Source organism: Schistocerca nitens, chromosome 1, assembly GCF_023898315.1.
Source record: "Schistocerca nitens isolate TAMUIC-IGC-003100 chromosome 1, iqSchNite1.1, whole genome shotgun sequence".
NCBI classification, from domain to species: domain Eukaryota; kingdom Metazoa; phylum Arthropoda; class Insecta; order Orthoptera; family Acrididae; genus Schistocerca; species Schistocerca nitens.
In genome coordinates, this window is record NC_064614.1 from 354740771 (window position 1) to 354762976 (window position 22206).

Consider the following 22206-nt stretch of genomic DNA (forward strand, 5'->3'; position numbering starts at 1 on the left):
AACGCACACGGCAAACTACGAGGTGTGGCTAGAAAAAAACCGGACTAGTACTGGTGAAACAATAAAACGAATGCAATAAGGCTGAAAGTCCCGTGGCCTGTCATGTGACTCTCGCTCCGCCTACTGCTCGAGTTTCATCTGCCTCCTGCACTCAGTCTGCCGGTGGCGTCTGTTTTAAGTAGTTGACGTTTTGTCTGTGCGTCGGAAAATGTTGAGTGTACAGAAAGAACAGCGTGTTAACATCAAATTTTGTTTCAAACTAGGAAAATCTGCAAGTGAAACGTTTGTAATGTTACAACATGTGTACGGCGATGATTGTTTATCGCGAACACAAGTGTTTGAGTGGTTTAAACGATTTAAAGATGGCCGCGAAGACACCAGTGATGACACTCGCACTGGCAGACCATTGTCAGCAAAAACTGATGCAAACATTGAAAAAATCGGTAAACTTGTTCGACACTTTCCTTGTCAACTCCTGTTAACTCAGACACTGCTCTGATTGTTAAACGGCGATCTTGTCGAACAAGTTTACCGATTTTTTCAATGTTTGCATCAGTTTTTGCTGACAATGGTCTGCCAGTGCGAGTGTCATCACTGGTGTCTTCGCGGCCATCTTTAAATCGTTTAAACCACTCAAACACTTGTGTTCGCGATAAACAATCATCGCCGTACACATGTTGTAACATTACAAACGTTTCACTTGCAGATTTTCCTAGTTTGAAACAAAATTTGATGTTAACACGCTGTTCTTTCTGTACACTCAACATTTTCCGACGCACAGACAAAACGTCAACTACTTAAAACAGACGCCATGGGCAGACTGAGTGCAGGAGGCAGATGAAACTCGAGCAGTAGGCGGAGCGAGAGTCACGTGACAGGCCACTCGACTTTCAGCCTTATTGCATTCGTTTTATTGTTTCACCAGTACTAGTCCGGTTTTTTTCTAGCCACACCTCGTATTGTAACATGCCGGCGAGGTGCGTAAAGTGCGCGGGCCTCCACGCCACAAAAGACTGCCGGAAACCAGAGAGCGAGCCGCCAAAGTGTGTATTGTGCTCCGGAGACCATCCAGCATCTTGGAAAGGCTGCCCGGAACACCAAAAGTATATACACCGCCCCAGACAGCCGACAGAGGGACAGCACAAACAGCGTGCGCCCTCGAAAAACAGACAACCCCGACAAAACAAAAGTAAGGGCGAAAGACAGACGAGTACAGACCCCAACCGGGAGTTAAGAGACACACCACAGACAAAACACGACCAAACAAACGGAGAAAACCTCCCAGTAAGAGTCCCCACTCCAGGGGAAACAATACAACAGGCGACAAATGACGAAACAGAAAGAACGACACGCAGAGCAAACAGACCAGACACACACCCAACAGAGGGCGCACGCTCCCCACGCCCCCCCCACGCTCACAACAAACAAGACCACAGTTTCCACCTCTCCCTGCGCGACGATAGGTCCATCCGGACACTGCCGCAGCCGCACACGCGGAGGCGGCAGGCACAGACAAGAACACGCCAACACCTCGCCGCCGCTCCTTCAGAGAGGCACTAACATCACCAACGACCAACACAACACCAAATCACATCCAAACAAACACGACAAAATCAACGCAAATACAAAAAGAGACAACACAAAACAAATAGAAAACCAGTGCCACACTACACACACATGAGAAAGGACTGCTCGTGGACGCCCCATGGGTGATCATAAACACGATCCGTTCCCTCGAGCAGGACTCAAACATCGTCACAACAATATTACACACGGCAAATGCGCTCCGTCAAGCATCGGACAGGACGGAAAAGACACACATAATACTACAGGGTCTGCTTAGTGCGTTCATGTAAAGACGCAGACAAAACACTGACACAACACTTTGCATCTGGAATGCAAACGGCATCAGAAACAAAAAGACGAAGCTACAGACGTTCATATCGGATCACAATGTGGACGTCCTGTTAGTCTCCGAAACACACCTCCGGCCCTACGATACTTTTAAACTGCGGAACATGACGGGATACCGCACCGACAGACAAAATCAACGAGGAGGCGGTACGGCTGTGTTCCTAAAACGGAAAATCCCGCACGATGTGGTGGACGCGCCTCCGGTGCAGGACATCGAGGTCACTCGGGTCACAATAAACACGGAAAGAGGGAAATTGACGGTGGGGGCAGCATACCTAGCCCCAAACCGCCAGTTGCTGGAAGAAGACCTCAGAGTGATCTTCGACAGGCACCATAGGGTGGCGTTGGGCGGGGACCTAAACGCTAAAAATCCAGCGTGGAATTCCCGCACAACGAACCCGAAAGGAACAAAACTCCTGCAACTGGAGGACGCGTACCGCTACATCGTCCGCGGCCCAGACGACGCGACACACGTCCCAGTCATAGCCGGACACAGACCGGACGTCCTGGACGTACTGCTGACGAAAAACATTGGAGACGACGTCACGCTAGATACGATCCAGGACCTAACGTCTGACCACAATCCGGTACTAGTGAGGCTCTGCAGGATGAACTCTATCCCGGACGTCCCAAGAAAAGTGATAAACATGAACTGGGAACAGTATCGCAGGGTCCTCACAGACACAATAGACCCAACACTGGACCTGTCGTCAGAGGAAAAGCTGGACGTTTCTGTCGAATACTTGACATCCAAAATACAAAAAGCCGTTCAACAGACCAGGACAACCACAATACTACCGGGTAGACACGAAACAGAACTCCCTCCGCTACTGCGGGAGCTCCGATGGCAGAAAAACAGACACAGAAAACTGTGGCAAAGAAGCAGGGACCCGCGGGAGCGGAGAGAAATGAACAGACTGTCTCGTGAACTTGAAAAGCGGCTGAAAGAATGGCGCGCAGAAACCTGGGAAGACAGGATGGAGACATTCTGCCTCCAAACCCAGGACGAGTGGCAACTGGTCAAAAACATTCGACAGCAGCGACCAGCTAAAAGGGCTATGCTAGGACCCCAGGGAACCGTGTTTGATGCCTTGTCGAAAGCCGAACTGTTTGCGGACACGTACGAGGAGCAAAACACAACACCACAGATCGACCTCACAGCCGCAGAACAGCTTGAGGAAGAAAATGTCACACAAACAGTTCAAAATCTCCGAGACACACCGACACAAAGAGCACCAGAACTCACAACACCGACACATATAAGGAAAATAATAGCCTGCAGAAAGGGCAGATCCGCACCAGGACTAGACAAAATTTCAAACATACATCTAAAGAACCTCTCTAGGAAACCACTAGTCCTGCTAACACGCATAATAAATAGCTGCATGCTGCTACAAAAATTCCCTGCAGCCGGGAAGGCAGCAAAAGTTATTACAATCCCAAAGGCAGGGAAAGACCCAAAACTACCGGCGAACCACCGCCCTATCAGTTTACTCTCCACAATGGGGAAAACACTTGAAAGAGTAGTATTGGACAGGATCAACAAATGTCTCATAGACGATGAAACCATCAGACCGGAACAATTTGGGTTCCAGAAAAAGGTCTCTGCAGAGCTACAAGTCCTTCGACTAACAGAACACATTACACACAATTTCAACTACACAAACTCAAGAGCAGCAGTATTCCTCGATTGGGAAAAGGCATACGACAAGGTTTGGCACGACAACTTGACATTTAAGATACACCACAATACGACGATCCCCGATGTGTGCACAAAATTAATAGACAGCTTTCTGACAGACCGGACGTTTCTTGTTTAGGTAGACGGAAAACGCTCCTAAAGAAAGACACTGAGGGCCGGCATCCCCCAGGGGTCGGTTCTATCACCCACACTTTTCAACATATACGCAAACGACATCCCCCTGTCACCGCATGCCAGGATAGCCCAATTCGCGGATGACACAGCCCTCTACACGAGTGGCAGGCAGCACCACTCAAGCATAGCACGCCTCCAAAGGCAACTAGACATGGTAGAAGACTGGTGTAGGGGAAACAAAATGACATTAAACGCAGACAAAACTACAGCTGTCTATTTCACAAGAAAGCGGCCGGTACTCAGAAACCAGCTGTCCCTAAACGCCCAGGAATTACCTGGGCGTAACACTAGACAAAAAAATGTTGTTTCACCTTCACATCGGGGAAAAGCGAAAGAGAGGTATAAACCTCGCAAAAGCCCTCCTGCCCTTCTTCCTCAGCAGGGAGATGTGGATGGAAACAAAACGAACACTATACAAAACAACAGTCCTCCCAGCACTAACGTACGGGTGTTCTGCGTGGGGAATCACGTGCCAGACTAACCACAAAAAGTTGCAAAGGGTGCAAAACAAGGTACTAAGGTGGATTCTGGACGCCCCACCGTGGACACCCGTACGAGAGCTCCACGAAACAGTGGAAATCGAGAGGATACAAGTAGACAACTCAGGGGCACAGGTACTGTGATACCCCGAACGTGGCACAGGCAGAGAGTGCCACGCCAAATCATACAAGACCCCATAGATTAGTAAGCAATAGTGAAAAGCCTAATAGTTTAATAAGATTTCGTTTCTAGCTTAGTCCAGTAGCACTCCCCTTAACATAATATACCCTGTTATTGTCCTTGAAAATCCTTGCTCCCTTGTTGGGAACCAATAGAGAACAGAAATATGTTTAAATTGTTTGTGCCTTGATTAGTAGTTAAAATTTTTCTAGCTGATTGTGCTCCCTTGTTGTAACCTAATAGTGTTAGATAAATGTGTAAATCGAGATACCCTTGGGTTACCGTTTTTGTACCCAAGCAACTTAGCGTAGGACCCTAACTAAATCTAAGATGTAGTAACTAAGCCCACTCCCCCCCCCCCCCCACTCTCTGTCGGCTGCACGACCACCCTTAGCTACATAGAGTAAACTAGAGTAAACCACACTTGACTAAATGGTTTGAGAATAAATGTTAAAGTGAGACGCAGACCTGCTGCAGACCAATGAATGTACGACGCCCGTACCCAGCGGGCAAGCGGCGGAAAACAACGGGCCCAGCGGCCGCCACGGAACGACGACCACATCTCGCCGAGCGGCCGACTGGCACAACTCCACAAAAGGAAAGCAGTGGGAAGCAGCACCCGCTGCACCCACTGCACAGAACCAAACAACTAAAACCCACGCCTCATAAATCGAGGATGGTCGGGAGCCGCAAGGCGTTATTGTTACCGACCATGCCCTCCAAAGCCAACGATTTGTTTTTGTCAATAAAAATTAATCACAGAGAATAACAAAACTAAACCACACACAAATACACGTAGATTCGGCAAAGCCGAAGGAACTGTAAAACACCACGTGACACACACAAAAAAAAAAAAAATTGGACGTTCCCCCACTCGAGTGAGCGATGCAGTGCAAGCAGGACCACGCTACTCAAGCGAAGGGTGTGGCGGATCGCCGCCAAGCCCCCCACGTACGACGACGCAGCAAACGACAATGGGCTACGAGACGGCATATTCTAGGGAAACAGGCCCGCTTACGGCGGCGCAATTGGACCTCATCCTGCACCGAATGTCACGGGATACTGATTACCGGGAACGAGCAGCCGACGAACGAGCTCTCCACTTGTTCCACCAGTACGTAAAGTCACTCGGTTGCGTGGTCAATGAAGAGGAGAGAGTACTGTCGGGAGCCCTGACAGGCGTGTTGAATACAGACGACACTGTTCTGCCAGCGGCGGCCCTGATGAGTGTTGCGCCACCAGACCCAGTTACAGAAGAAACTGGTGCACTGCTGGGTGCCACTCCGGTCTCTTCCAGTGAAGAGGCCACAGATATACCGGAAACCGTACCGCCAGGCGTGACGAGAGAAGACGTCACCATCCTGCCACGTGACGACACTATCATAGAGGCCAACCTTGGCGACCTGCTCGAGGTGGAAGCCATGGCAACACCGCAGCCCTCCAGGAAGAGGCCGGCAGCAACAGAGGAGGACTCCTCCTCCACATTCTCTCAGTCTGTTTGCAGGAGAAGCCAGAAGCAGAAGATGGCAGACGACCCTGCCCCCACTGAGGCAGACCAGGCGCCAGACGATGGGTTCACCGTCCCGAAGCGGCGGCACACTGCTCGGGCCAAACGGCTCCAAACAGTGCAGCAGCTCCCGACTACGAACTCATTCATCGACGTCGACGAGGCAGATGAAAATCAATTGCAAAATGATTTCAACAAGACATCCGTATGGTGCGAAAAGTTGCAATTGACTTTAAATAATGAAAAGTGTGAAGTCATCCACATGAGTGCTAAAAAGGATCAGCTAAATTTCGATTACACGATAAATCACACAAACCCGTCAACTCAACTGAATACTTAGGGTTTACAATTACGAATAACTTGAATTGGATTGATCCTGTAGATAATTTTATGGGGAAAGCGAACCAAAGACTGCGGTTTATTGGCAGAATACCTACATATGCAATAGGGCTACTAAAGAATCTGCTTACACTGCGCTTCTCCGCCCTCTTCTGGAGTATTGCCGTACAGTGTGGAATCCACATCAGTTAGGATTGACAGAGGACATAGAAAAAATGCAAAGAAAAGTAGCTCGTTTCGTATTGTCGCGAAATAGGGGAAATAGTGTCACAGATGTGATATGGCGCATTATGGTCACAATCATTAAAACAAAGACATTTTTTGTTGCGGCGGGATCTTCTCATGAAATTTAAATCACCAATTTTCTCCTCTAAGTGTGAAAACATTTCGTTGGCGCCCACCTAGATAGGGAGAAATGATCATCATTGTTAAATAAAAGAAATCAAAGCTGGCTCGGGAAGATTTAAGTGCCGGTTCTTCCCGCGTGCCGTTCTAGAGTGGAACGGTAGAAAAATAGCTTTAAGGTGGTTCGATGAATCCTTTGCCACGCGCTTAATCGTGAACTGGAGAGTATAATCTAGATATAGATGTAGATTCGCGATGCATCCAAAGTAGTGGACAATATTTAACAATTGGGGCCCTCACGTACGTATAAAAAGAAAAGTTGTTGTAACGAGGATTAAAAAACATATAGTGATCAAAATAGAAGCACATAGGATGTGTTCTGTGAAGCAAATCTGCATTAAACTCGTCATTTGCTGAATTGTACAGTCATCACATATGTTGTTAAAAGTGTCCACCTTCCAGTTCAAAAGGGACGTCATCTCACCTTCCGCCTGACGTTCCTAAAACGCTGAATACTATGCTACGTTTTGAGTAGCTGAGTTGCGTACGTCATTTAACGTGGAAGTAGACTACTAAACAACAGGGGAGAGTGTCGTACGTGGAGGACAGTTTACCTAGCAACTCACGATGGTCGATGTTTCAATTTAGCGACTGATTTTAGAATCACGTAACGGAATGCCCACTAGACGCCATCACAAGCGGTTTCCGGCATTTTGTACTGTTTCTGTTGTAGTGAGACGTATGGTTGTGTTTCGAGCAGCGTTTGCAAATATTACGAGTTCCACATATTTAAATCCTGTATAATATGATAGAGTTATTTCGAGTATATTTTTAATTCTTTAGTTACTGAATTTTATGGTGAGTGCAACTCTGATATTTTTAAAACTAGTTACACAACGCGTGTTCGGTCGTGCACCATCTTGTACCTTGAAACGGAAGAGGGTCTTCTACCGCGGAACTCATGATATTCGCAAATGGACCGAGTTTGTTTAGATATTATATCTAAGAGGATACAGAATCCGATTTTGAGTTAAAAAATCGATTTTCGTTTTATTAACGTATTGTATTCCGCCAAGTTTCCCCTTTAAAATGATGTATTATACATAGCTCTACTAGAATTATAACTATTTTATTTTTATAGATTTGTGAGATCGGGTATTTCGCTTTAGTTATACATGTCTCCCATGGCTGACCATAAACCTTTTGGCAGTACAGTTATGTGACATGAATTCAAATATCCCACTTTCCATCGTCTATTTATACACTATTTGTCCGAAAATGTTTCCCTCTGGTTTCCTCAAGTTATTCGTTGACTTTGTGACGGGATTGTTTGTAAACAGTGTGCTATATGAAAGTTGTTGTTGTCGAGATATTTCGTATTTAGTGCTTCACTTTTCGCAGTGAAAATGCGTAGAGCTAGAGCAAAAGTGTTTAAAAAGCACGTGAACTGACAAAAGAAAAGAAATGATGATTAATTAGCAAAGCAAAGCAGTTCTTCATCATCACTGTTGGAAATTGTGAGTCCACTTACTACTGATTTGCCGAACGATCTTACTCGAAATGAAATCATTGCTTCTCATAACGGTTTGGAAGGGAAAATTTGGAAGAGAAATATAATTTACTTGAGAAAGGGAAAGAAGTTTTTGAATTAATTAGTACGTGTATATTGTGGGAAGCTCTTGAAAACAGTGTGTGCCGCAAAAAAGTCAAGGAAACGTTTCTCTGAAAGTAGATTCCCATGTTGGCCTGGCTGCCCAGTTTAATGTAATATGCAGAGTTTGTAAGTATAGCTGTTAAGTTTCCAAGTTCTGTTTCAGTAACTGTAAATAATGGATACAAGAAAACTGAACTTTGTAGTGTAAATATTAGGTTAGTTCATGGATTGCGAACAATTGGTAAGGACAAAGCAGCTGGTGATATGCTATATGGTGTTCTAAATCTTCCAAGCGTACCTTCAAAGTTTGATGCTTATAACTGTGTACTACGATCCGCAGTTGAAGATGTAGCACAGAAGTCAATGCAGGTAGCTATGGAAGAAGCAGTGAAAGAAAATGATGGCAGTCGTGACCTCACAGTAGCTTTTGATGGCACGTGGCAGAAAAAGGGATCACACCTCCAACAATGGTGTTGTAACAGCAAGTAGTGTTGACACTGGCAAGGTTATTGATGTTGCAATAATGTCTAAATACTGTAGATGCAGAGATAGGCTGAAAAATGAACATAGTGATGACTGTGTTGCCAATTATTATGGTAGTGGTGGTGGCATGGAGGTTGCTGGGGTGAAAAAAAATTTCATCGCTCTTCAGAGTGGTACAATGGAGGAGATGGTGACTCTAAAGCATTCAAAGAAGTTTTGGAAAGCAAACCATATGGGAGCAGTGTAAATATAAGCAAACTTGAATGAATAGATCATGTGCAGAAGAGAATGGGAGTCAGGCTGAGAAGGTTAAAATCAGTTATGAAAAGGAAAAAGCTAGATGATGGGAAAACCTTGCATGGCAAAGGAAGATTGACTGATTCCATAATAAACCATATTCAGAATTGCTATGGTCTTGCAATCAGGCAAAATACAATCTTGAAGAAATGAGGAATGCTATATGGGCTTTGTATTTCCACGCCGCACACACAAACGAGCATCCAGAACATGGTTTGTGCCCCAAGGTGAAAAGAGCTGGTGTAAATACAATAGGGGATTAACAACTGGAGAGAAATACATTCGCCACCATAGTCTACCACCGAGCGAGGTGGTGCAGTGGTTAGCACACTGGACTCGTATTCGGGAGGGCGACAGTTCAATCCTGCGTCCGGCCATTCTGATTTAGGTTTTCCGTGATTTCCCTAAATCGCTCCAGGCAAATGCCGGGATGGTTCCTTTCAAAGGGCACGGCCGACTTCCTTCCCCGTCTTTCCCTAATCCGATGAGACCGATGACCTCGCTGTTTGGTCTCTTCCCCCAAACAACCCAACCCCCATAGTCTACCATTAGCCATCATGAAAGAAATAAAGCCCATTTTCAGAGATCTGGCTGACAGAAGTCTCCTGATGAAATGTCTTCATGGAATAACGCAGAACCCCAAAGAGTGCTTGAATAGTGTGATATGGCATCGTCTCCCAAAAACAGTGTTCGTCGGAATTAATACACTACATTTTGAGGTGTATGATGCTGTGGCAACCTCCAATCTTGGGAATATAACTAAATGCCAGGTCCTTCAAAAGTTAGGTTTGCGTGTTGGTTGCCGCACAGTACGTTCTATGTTGACTTCAGATCAGCACAGACTAAGGCATGCTGACAATATAATCAAGACACTAGTGAAAAAAGCAAGACAGGTGCAGAGGGGTGCCAAAAGAAGACTCGAAGATGATTAGGAAGACTGTGAAGGGGTATTAACTATGGATCAGTAATGTTTTAATCTTCTTTCTCCGTTTCCAGTACGCTTGCTTTTTACTTCTTCTAGGAACATTATCTCAGACACTGGTGAACCTAGAAGTCTGAAATTTTTATGACTTAGTCACATGGGTTTCTTTTACACACTTTACACACTGAAACAACTATTTTTTAATTACTTGATTTACAAAAGACTCAGGGGTGATAATTTAGCAAAAAGTGATGGAAAAAATTTACTTAAAATAAATGTAAAATATCTCTGTAAGAAAATACTTTGACAGTAAACTGTTGTTTCAGTAGTGTTATAACATATCAATGCACATACAGTAAAAATTTTATCACTCTGTCTCCAGTAGCTTGTGAGAAAATGTTCTCTATAGTAGCCATATTTTAACATTGCGGGGATAGGCGATTCCGTATCCCCTTAACAGTTTTGCCTGTGTTGAAAATGGAAGACTGTGTTAGTTGCCAATAGATTCAACGTCAAAACGTTTCTAACCAGTAACTGTTATTTATGTAGTACTGCTTCTTAATTTGATTTCACTTATTGATCCATTGTTTGTAACAGGGTAATGGTGTAAGACACAGACTATTAAATATAGTATTGACGAGATTTTCTCGATTGCAACACTTCTAAATGACTATGTCGAACAGATTTTCACTTTCGGTATAACTTCACTTTCCAGAATAAGTATTAAAATTTCTGAAAAAGACTGCAGCTTACATAACTAGAACGTTATCATTTTAAAATGCAATAAGAAAATAAATTAAACTTCTATTACAAGACTTACAAAAGACGGAAACGTGAAAAGTGTTTGGAGGTACACCACTCTCCCCTACTCATGATTTCTCCCCTCCCCTCTTCCATAAGTCTAGTTCCTATCATTTCACTAGAAACGTCATTGGCATATCGGAGAAGTAAGTGAAATGTACCCCAAAAGTGGTATAAATTTTCTCTGTTTTTAATATATTAATCAACATCTGCCAGGAGGTCTTCTCACACCCTTAAAATCAGTAATAGAACGAAGAAGTGGGATATTGGTACATACTTGGCTTATTAATGTTCCTGGCCACCGACTCTTTGGACACAGACTGCAGTTCTCAAGCACGGAACACAAGCTTATAGCTTAGGCTTCGTGAAACGTAAAGTAGATAAGGGAGCTCAACTTTAAGCATAGTAAGTACGTTGCATCGATAACAGGACATACGCCCTAGTTACAGAAAATGAGACAGTTAAGCTTTTTATCTTTTGTTATGCTTGAAAGGATAACTACAATTCTTCCTACGAGTATCGTCGCAATTGTAGCAAAAAAAATTACGTGACTCCTTACGTGGGAAATATTATCACAGCCTACAACGTAACTAGCTGTTACGAGGAACGCGTTTTTGTTCCAGCCGTTGGAGCTATCTCACGAAAATTTAAGTTTCAGATCAAGAAAACTTTCCACTTCACTAAAAATACAACTGCTCGCAGGATAACAGCTATACGTTAAGGGCGCTTGTTCCTATAAGGATGGCGTACTGACAACAGTACTGGTATGTCGACAAGACTACCATGATCCTTGCGTCGTTTCGCAACTCATTTAACCAAACACAGGGCTTGTACTGTAGCGTAATATAGCTACTCTATCCTTTACTATTTTGATTTATGATGATTTATGGCGGAGGGCCCCTTGCTATTTTGTTCGCAAATCATATTGCTGTGATGTTGATGGTATACTGGTTTGTTGCCTCCCTTCATTGCTGGGGTCCGCCATATGATGTGACAAGAAAACAAGTTATAATTAACCTCCAACTGACAGAGACATCTTTGGTGACAGGAAAATCTAACACCAGTTGAATGACATGTAAAGGAATCGGCTGTAGCTTTGCTGAATGAACCACTCCGTTTAAGCGATATAGTGATAAAACAGAAACAAAAAGCACGATGCGCGCACTGGGATTTGACCCCAGTCCTTTCGAATTGAAATTCATTTTCCCCTCCAACTTCTAAGGAAGTGGATATTCGTTTGCATCCACGCTGTTGTGGTATCCACACTGCCCCACAATGTTATCCTTCCTAATTCAGTTTATGGAATCCCATCCTCGTTGTCTCTGGTCAGATTTCCTGAAATGGTTACTTCTTCTAAGTTATTTTTGCTGCGTTGTACTCTGAGTTCAAAGAAGTGTTCGCATGATTTATTGAATACTACTAAGAATGTAGCTGTGATACTCAGCTCCTCTATGACCGCATTATGGATATGGGGACCTCTGTATAGAGTGTGAACGTTTCTTCACCGACACTAAATTTCTAAACCTTCGATTCTTATTAGTACTATAGGCTCGACATCAAAAATTCAGCGCCATAAATATAGATCAACAAAAACATAGTATTAATTATTTTTCGTAAAGATTTGACATCTTTTTAAAACATTGAATTCCTTTGCCATATACGGGAAACAAGTGGTTTTGTTAACAGATTACGACAAATGAGAAATCAGCATGGTAGACCACGACCACAGAGCAAGACCCCCTTCCCCCTGATACCAGAAACAGCCTGTTGTGTCGGCAGTAGCCGAAGACACGGCTCACCGATGCCACCTTGAATGACACGAAAAAAAATGGCTCTGAGCACTATGGGACTTAACTTCTGAGGTCATCAGTCCCCTAGAACTTAGAACTACTTAAACCTAACTAACCTAAGGACATCACACACACCCATGCCCGAGGCAGGATTCGAACCTGCGATCGTAGCGGTCGCGCGGTTCCAATATATAGCGCCTAGAACCGCTCGTCCACCCCGGCCGGCCTTCAATGATACGGTACACTTAAAGTTTACACGTATGTCCAAAAGTTATGAATAATCTGGAAGAGAGGAAAGTGACAAGAAATAAAGTAAATGGCCGTCAGAGTTTCTCCACAATCCTGTACTGTGCTACTCTATTCGAGGAAAGCTCTTAATAAGCACGTGATTCAAAGATAACGGAAAACATTCCACTGTTCCCATAATGCAACAGCTGTGTATACAATTCCTGTGCGAAAACGCTGAACTCTCTTCGTGAAGTTTCCATCGTAAAGTTATAACAACATACCTGGGTCCGCAGCTCGTGGTCGTGTGGTAGCGTTCTCGCTTCCCGCGCCCGGGTTCCGGGGTTCGATTCCCGGCGGGGTCAGGGATTTTCTCTGCCTCGTGATGACTGGGTGTTGTGTGATGTCCTTAGGTTAGTTAGGTTTAAGTAGTTCTAAGTTCTAGGGGACTGATGACCATAGATGTTAAGTCCCATAGTGCTCAGAGCCATTTGAATCATTTGAACATACCTGGACCACGAGTTGCAGTATACTTGCGCGCTTTGAAGCGGGAGAGACGACGACAAAAGTAGGGGTATCGTTAAAATATGTACTGTGAAATGTTCTTCACAGATTTTGGAGACTGTGTCGAGATGTATGAGCTGCACGTGGTACTTCATTACAGAGTCATGGAGCGAAATGGAACCGTGGTGAGGCACTTGGCTCGTGTTCGGGAGGACGGTAGTTTGAATCTCAGGGTGGCCATCCATATTTATCTTTGCCTCGGTTCCTCTAAATTGCTTAAGGAAAATGCTGAAATGGTTCCTTGAAAATATACCACCAATTTCGTTCTCCAAATTTCCACAATCCGTCTCTAATGACTTTATCGTCGACAGGGCGTTAAACCCTAATCTTCAGTTATTACAAAGTCGACCAAAAGCTTCCGCGCAATACTCTCATCTGCCCTTGACTGCACAGGAAATTCCAACCATATCGTCAAGACGATTGCCGCAGGCCATACAGGTGGCTCATGAATTATAAGTTTCTATGAAACAATATATCCGAGCCTCTGAATAGTTAGTATGTATGTCAGATGTTCGACTATGCGCGCGCGCGCCCGCGCGCGCGTGTGTGTGTGTGTGTGTGTGTTTGTGTAGCTCACAACAATGAAGATACGGACCCATTAAGTGTCCCGGCAGTAAAAATTATAGTGATATTGGGCCAAGAATGAACAAAGGAATATAGTATTTGCAGAACAATTAATCTTCAGTTTGCAGAATGACTTTCGTCGACGATTCGCCTAGACAGAAAAATGGTAGCCGATGCAGTCACAGGAACACCGTGGAAAATAATCAATTCTTTGCTGTGGTCTCCTGGTGGTTAGGGTTACACCGCTGGTCGAGAAAGGAATGCTGTTAACATTCATGTGTGTAAGACATGAAGCAAACCTACGAGCGAGGTAATAGTTATTTCTCGGAAGGTTATGCCCGACCACATCGAGTTTCTCTGTACGACAGATATTTCGCAGATGAATAGAACTCAACGCAGGGACTATCTAGAGAGGTCCTCGGATCTGAATCCCACAAGTCGTTGCCGAGATGATTTGGGAAGATGAAATGTAACTCCTCAGTGACCACAAAGGACTTTTCCAGACATGCACACAGCTGTTTCTCACTACTGCCCTGAACCTACGTTGGTATCGAGCGTGTGTGTCAGTTAGGGATAATCAAGTTCCCTATTATTCTTTTTATATAGTGGAAGAGGTTTTTTCCTTTCTAGAGTTCCAACCCTCAATTGGTAAAAACGGAACCTTCACAGAACCACTTTTTAGCGTTACTTACCTGAATCGGTAGAAGCGGAACCGTTTACTCGTAGTATGGCTTCGTTGTCTGTCTGTCTGTCCGAATGTTAAAATTCATTCCTCTCTGGGAAGTCTAGACGTATCAAGCTAAAATTTATGCCAAGTACTATAATCTATGGTCCCTTGGCGGAGTAAAAATTCAAGCTTCCAAGTCAATGCAATCAAACGATACGGCGATTTCTGTCACATATTTTGATACTCGCTAACTCACTCATCAAAATCTGTAGAACACTTCTCGTTGGCCTGGAATCACGAAATTTGGGAAGAAGCAAGGTTTCACAGAATAAATAAAGAAAGAAGTCTGAAAACTGTTAATTTTAAATGTATCAAAAGAAAAAACCTTTTTTTATCCGACTACAAACTCAAAATTAAAACATTCTCGAAAGCCCTGGAATTCCCGGGAACGGTATCTTGCCTGTATCAATGTTGATAACAGGTAAAAATCGTCGAGATTCTCCACGTGATTAAGTTTGTACAGCAACCTTGGTGCGTAAGTACTACTTGCACTTATTTGGATGTTTTTAATGTCAGTCTTCGGTTTCTGAGCTAATTACATGCTTTGAGCTCTGTGGTACATGAAGAGTTTTTCAGTTAAGCTTGTGGTCATCTTAAGAAACGTACCAATTTCTTGACTGCTTAACATTTGGTTGTTTTTGTGCTGGCGTTGATTCCAAAATCGAGTTTGATACAATTTTCCAAATTTCTCTGTCTTGTGTAAGTCTCTGTATAACTTCTGCAATACCCACTCTCTTGAACCTTCTTAATGTGTTCAAACCTTGGTCTTCCTCTACAGTTTTACCAGCCGTATTTATCTCTATTAGCAAATTAGCTGTTTCTTGATGCCTCAGAGAGATTCCTGCCAGACATCAATTGTTTTAGTCACGCTGTGCCACAGATCTGTTCTTCCCCGATGAGATTCCGTTTGATTTCATTAGTTATCCGCTTTACCCATTTAATCTTCGGCATTCTTCTGTAACACCACACTTCAAATTTTTCTATTTTCTTCTCGTCTGTACTGCGTACCATCTACGTGTATTCTACACAAATACGTATTTTCGGAAAAGACTTTCTAAAACATTAATTTACTTCAGATGTTTAAACTTTTCTCTACTTCAGAAAAGGTCTTTTTGCTATTTCCTGTCTGAATTTTATATCTAGGCCATACATAAGCAAGATTCCACTGGCTGCACAAAAGTCCTTCCTTGACAAGTTTGCATGACTGAGTGCTGCGACCAAAGCTGCCGCATGCGTTATTATAGCCTTCTAAATTGCAAAGTTGCATACTGTCACCGTACTTATTCAATCTGTATGCAGAACATGTTACGAGGAATGCGAGGCTAGATGAAGGAGAAACAGGAATTAAAATAGCTGGAATAAATGTAAACAACCTCAGGTACGCGGATGATACGATCCTGTTGGCAGAAAGTGAAGAAGAATTGAGAACACTCTTACTGAAGGTGAAAGACGAAAGTGAAAATGCCGGTCTTATGCTGAATGTGAAGAAAACGAAAATTATGGCAACTACACCTACCAATTCGTTGGATATAGCAGGAGAAACCATGGAGGTAGTGACCACATTCAGTTATCTCGGTTCCCAGATTTCTGCTGATGGCGACTGCAGCCATGAAATCTGGAGACGCCTGTTGCTCGGTAGACAGGCGATGTCAAATCTTGACAAGGTTATAAGGTCCAGAGATATAACACTAGCAACAAAGATCCGTATTGTGAGGGCTATGGTCTTTCCAGTTGTGATGTATGGATGTGAGACCTGGACCATTAGAAAGGCTGAACGGCGAAGAATTGACTCCTTCGAATTGTGGTGTTGGAGGAAACTTCTTAGAGTTCCATGGACTGCAAAGAGAACCAACAGATCAATATTGGAGCAAATAAAACCAGATTTCTCCCTGGAAGGTCTAATGTTAAAACAAAAGCTGACCTACTTTGGACACACAACGCGAAGGCATGCCTTGCTGGAAAAAACATTAATGCTGGGGAAGATTGAAGGGGCTAGAAGAAGAGGACGTCAGAAGATGAGATGGATCGATGGCATCACAGAAGCAATGTGTTCCAACCTGGAAGGTCTACGGGAGAAAGTGCAAGACAGGAAAAAGTGGCGTGATTTGGTTCATGGGGTCACGAAGAGTCGGAACCGACTAAACGAATAGAGGGAGAGAGAAATTGCAAAAATGCGTAGATCGTCCTTAGTACTACTAAAAACACGTATCTAATTGCGTCAAACTGTTCGCGCAGATCTGGTTACTCTACCATGTTAAAATGTACCATTTTTATTGAGCAAATGGCTGCAAATGGCTCTGAGCACTATGGGACTTAACATCTATGGTCATCAGTCCACCAGAACTTAGAACTACTTAAACCTAACTAACCTAAGGACAGCACACAACACCCAGTCATCACGAGGCAGAGAAAATCCCTGACCCCGCCGGGAATCGAACCCGGGAACCCGGGCGCGGGAAGCGAGAACGCTACCGCACGACCACGAGCTGCGGACTCATTTTTATTGAGATTATTCTTAAATTACTAGTTACAATCTCTCGTCCAGCGCTCGCGGACTATTTATAAACAAACCCTACGCTATACTTATTGCTATCATATGTATATTTCTCAAGTCAATGTCCCTTTTTCTTGACCCATACTAATCGTACAGGGATGAATGAGGTATCGTTAGAAAGGTTTTTTAATCGGCTTTTGCATACCGATTTTGCACTAAAACTTACTATTTGTGGAAAATTTCAACATAAAAGAGACTTTTAACTGTCTTCGTACCCATATTTTACAAAGCTAACTTATTAACCACGAATAAAAGACTCTCTTTTCATATTATATTATTACAAATGCAATTTTATTTGTTTTAAAGTACGTATGAGCTGTAACATTTGTATATAGCGTTGTCGTGGATAAGAACCGTGACCACTGGGGTAGTCCATTATCTTTGCCCGTCGTACAAGCCGACTTTTCGTAACGAATATACTTTTCGAAAAATAAACATATTCGCCATTGTCGCTTTGAATTGTGATTTATGTTTTACCTTTTGTTACGACCGTCTAACGTGCTTACTGTAACTGAAAATGTCTCTCGAGTTAAAGATACGGTTTATGTAGCCCTACTGACAGTCCATGATCTCTACCCGTCGTACAAGCCGGGACAAACTTTCCGAATGCAAAACATATTTTTGGACACATTTTTGACACAAATAGATATTTGTAATTACTGACTGTATATATAGTGTACTTATTTACTGGTACTATATTGCTACTACAGCGTAAAGTAGGAAGTGCAATTGCAATTAAAGATTACATTCTTACGTCAAATAACTTTTACACCGAGGTATTGTAATGCTCCGAAAAGAGTTTTTCCAAAATTATGTGCATGGAAATGCATATACATGGATGTATCATAAATTCATGATGATTATTTCGCAGCGTTCGGTTCATTTTCAAATATGATTTCTCTTCATTACCTCTTACTTAAACGACTACAATTATTCCAAATACAGTACTGGCCTTATTTAAAACTGCAAAAGTGCGGAAGTTGCTCACAGATGCCCTGGTTATGTATTATTCTGAACCAGAATGTCATCTTCTTTTACGTGAGGTTTTTTGATTGGGAATGGCCAACGGCCTTGCCCGTCAGATCACCGAAGGTAAGAGCTGTCGGGCAGGCTAGCACTTGGATGGGTGACCGTCACGGTCTGCTGAGCGCTGTTGGTAAGCGGGGTGCACTCAGCCCTTGTGAGGCCAGTTGGGGAGCTACTTGATTAAGAAGTAGCGGCTCCGGTCACGAAAACTGACAACGACCGGGAGAGCGGTGTGCTGATCACATACCCTCCATATCCGTATCCAGTGACGCCTGTCTGCAAAGGACGACACGGTGGTCGGTCGGTACCGTTGTGCCTTCAGATGCCTGTTCCGACGGAATCAGAGTCGGAGTCTTTGTTTGAGAATGGTTTGTACTGTGACAACAAGAAAAATTTAGCATTATTCTGATCCACAAGAAAACCGTAGCATTACTCTAATTAACTATTTAAGCATAAGGCTGTTCTGATGTCACATCATATGCTGCCATGATATCTTAATTATTGTGGAACTACATAGATCACTACTCATTAATACACTATTCCACATACGGATTGGGTCTCTGTATGTGACTCCCTGCCTGGTTTTATTCTTTCATATGGCACTTCTACATATTTTGTAGCCGGCCGAAGTGGCCGAGCGGTTCTAGGCGCTACAGTCTGGAACCGCGCGACCGCTACTTTCGCAGGTTCGAATCCTGCCTCGGGCATGGATGTGTGTCATGTCCTTAGGTTAGTTAGGTTTCAGTAGTTCTAAGTTCTAGGGGATTGATGACCTCAGAAGTTAAGTCCCATAGTGCTCAGAGCCATTTGAACCATATTTTGTACTGTTACTCGTTCTCTTTATTATTTTGGCAGCTGTGAAATAAATCGCTGCTAGCTCTGATTCATCCCTTTTATGGTCCTCATACCACTGTCTACCTTTAAACCGTCACTTGTTTGGGATCGCAGTAAGTAACCCTTTGGTGTACCTGCTGGCCTCCTGATAGCCACAGCTACATTGTAGGCAGAGCATTCCACCAAAGGTACCGCACCTAAGCGTTGTTTGCTAAAACCTGATTATTTCGTCACATCACTTCATCGAGAACTCTGCCCTCCTGTCTCCCGACTCGTACCGCCTGTCGAATTTGCGGGAACGTAAGCAGCAAATATCACCTTACCCACACTCATGCAATACCCCATCCACAGCTGTAAGAAGGCAGTAATAACACATGAGCATTAGGCCTACATTGCCACTGAAAATGAATACACGGATATAGTTACCTAAAAAAGTTTGGAAGCAAAGAAAAGTCGGTGGTAGTTGATTCGAAGTATATTGTTGTACCTCTAAACCAAACATGTCTATTCACACGATATGCTTCAAAGAACTTGGTACATAATCATCAGAATCCCACTGATTTTGTTACTGGGGAAGTGACACACTCTTTATTTGACAAAACAAGTAACGTCATACCGGAAATCAATGACTTACGTTGCGTAGTTGTTGTTGTTGTGGTCTTCGGTCCGAAGACTGGTATGACGTAGCTCTCCACATTAGCCTGTCCTGTGCACGCCTCTTCATCTCTGAATAGTTACTGCAACCTAGATCGATTTGAACCTTCTTGCTGTGTTCATACCAATGTCTCCCTCTACAGCTTTCACCTCCCACACTTCCCTCCATTACAAACTGACTTTTCCTTAATGCCTCAGGTTATGTCCTATCAACCGGGTCCTTCCTTTTGTCACGTTGTGTCACAAATTTCTTTTTACCTAGTTCGGTTCAGTAAATCCTCATTAGTTATTCGATCTACCAACCTAATCCTCGGCACTTCTCTGTAGCACCACATTTCTAAAGCACCTTTCTCTCTTGTTGTCTGAAATGTTTATCAAAAATAGTTCAAATGGCTCTGAGCACTATGGGACTCAACTGCTGAGGTCATTAGTCCCCTAGAACTTAGAACTAGTTAAACCTAAGGACATCACAAACATCCATGCCCGAGGCAGGATTCGAACCTGCGACCGTAGCGGTCTTGCGGTTCCAGACTGCAGCGCCTTTAACCGCACGGCCACTTCGGCCGGCTAAATGTTTATCATCCACGTTTCCGTTCCGTACAAGGCTCCACTCCAAACAAAATATCTTTAGAAAAGGTTTCTCAACATCTAATTTTGTATTCAGTTTCAAAAAGTTTCTCTTTTTCAGTAACGCTGTCCTTGACATTGCTAATCTGCATTTAATATGCTGTTTTCTTCGGCCATTCTAAGTTATTTTGCGGATCAAATAGCAAAATTCGCCTACTTCTTTCAGTATTTCAATTCAAGTTAATTCTAAGCAGGCCTATAAAGCAGTAGTAGACGATCACAATTCTCTGAGATCCTTTACTCCAGTAAGGGCTGGGGCCCTCTCTGCACACGTAATACGCAGCGCCCACCAGCAATATGTGGTTCGCCTGTGAGGTAGGCTGCTCGCCGTGTAGCTTCGCAGAATACTTTGCAGCACTGATACAACAGGCATAAATTCTTAGAACTCTTAACTATGCCAAGAATGTATTCTGGGAACGTTTTGTACACTTTAAACTCCAGTGACTGAGTGCAAAACAAGTAAGTTCATATACATCGATCAGAACTAGTACTTTTTACGGATGTGTCGAATATTTTTATCATTTCTAATTGCCGAAGAGCTGCGTAGGGAACGGTTGATCGCCCAACTTCGGGCAGAATCGTGTTAAGTCCAATTTCCAGAATTTACCACGAGATACTTATGTATCACTACCTCAAAGTTATTTATAAAGCTGCATTTTAATCAATGGGTCAAATGGCTCTAAGCACTATGCGACTTAACATCTGAGGTCATCAGTCACCTAGACTTAGAACTACGTAAACCTAACTAACCGAAGGACCTCACACACATCCACGCCCGAGGCAGGATTCGAACCTGCGACCGTAGCAGCCGCGTGGTTCCGGACTGAAGTGCCTAGAACCGCTCGGTCACAGCGGCCGGCGCATGTTAATCGCAAAAACAGAGTACCTGGTTGAGGCATTCAAATAGGTTTGTACCTTATGGCTGAAATAAAATATTGTTACCAAGCCTGTTCCCTGTAAGAGAACCATTCTAAATCAGTTTTTCCTTGCTTTCTATATGTAGGGGAGCTCGGGGCAGAACGGGATAGCGGGGCACAATGGGAAATTGCTCTTTTCTAGACTGGACAGTCTTGCAACCTATTGTATGGGCATGTAACTATTTCTCCGAATGGAAGGGAAGTGACGGCAGCCATTCTGATTTAGTTTGAAGTGCGAGATCTAAATGAATTGTTGTCCGTCGCCTTACCGCTTGCGTTGGTCTGACGTATGGTGAATTGCAACGCCAGGTAAGCTGTTAATTGTTAATTATATACCCTAAAATGACTCATTCCCTGAAAGTGCATGTTATTTGTTATACTTTAGTTATTTAATGCTTTTAAATACGCATTCCCTGAAAGTGCATGGCATTTGTTATACTTTAGTTATTTAATGCGTTTAAATACGTCAGTTATTACACTCCATAAAAGTTGTTAACCGCAAAAGTGCTCTTGCGGCGGAACGGGACGGGGCAGAATGGGATAGTGTCCCGTTCTGCCCCGTCATATTTTGATGCAAGTAGAAAGCAAGCCTAGCCTGGATGTTCATGGATGCCAGACTCTCCCAACCAGCTATGTCTGCCGAACAACTCAGCTTTCCAGATATCGCCCGAGGCTGTCATTCCAGTTCCACTAATCTGCCAAAATACTCGGCGGACTACAAGACGAAAAGGAAAAACCGTCGTATTAACAAATTCTCCTTATAAGAAGGAACTGCAGAATGCTATCGCACGTAAAGTAGGCCTACAGAAAGGAGGAGGGTGCACAAATATAAACAATGTCAGGACAGAGACGTCAGGTGCATTGCAACTTAAGGCAAAAATATCAAACTGTACACAATAAAAAACCAAAACAGAGGACATCAAAGA

General features: G+C 43.6%; 1 protein-coding gene across 3 annotated transcripts in view; it reads right to left on the reverse strand.

Annotated features, from left to right (window-relative positions):
* LOC126248801 (venom serine protease-like) overlaps positions 1–22206 on the reverse strand; it is a 274056-nt gene that overhangs the window by 146120 nt on the left and 105730 nt on the right. The window contains exon 1 of one of the 3 annotated variants that reach the window (XM_049950214.1): positions 11076–11163. The exons of the other annotated variants lie outside the window; for them this stretch is intronic. The gene's annotated coding sequence lies outside the window, so the exon portion shown is untranslated. Of the gene's footprint in view, positions 1–11075; positions 11164–22206 lie in introns of those variants that run through there. 3 annotated transcript variants of the gene reach the window in all.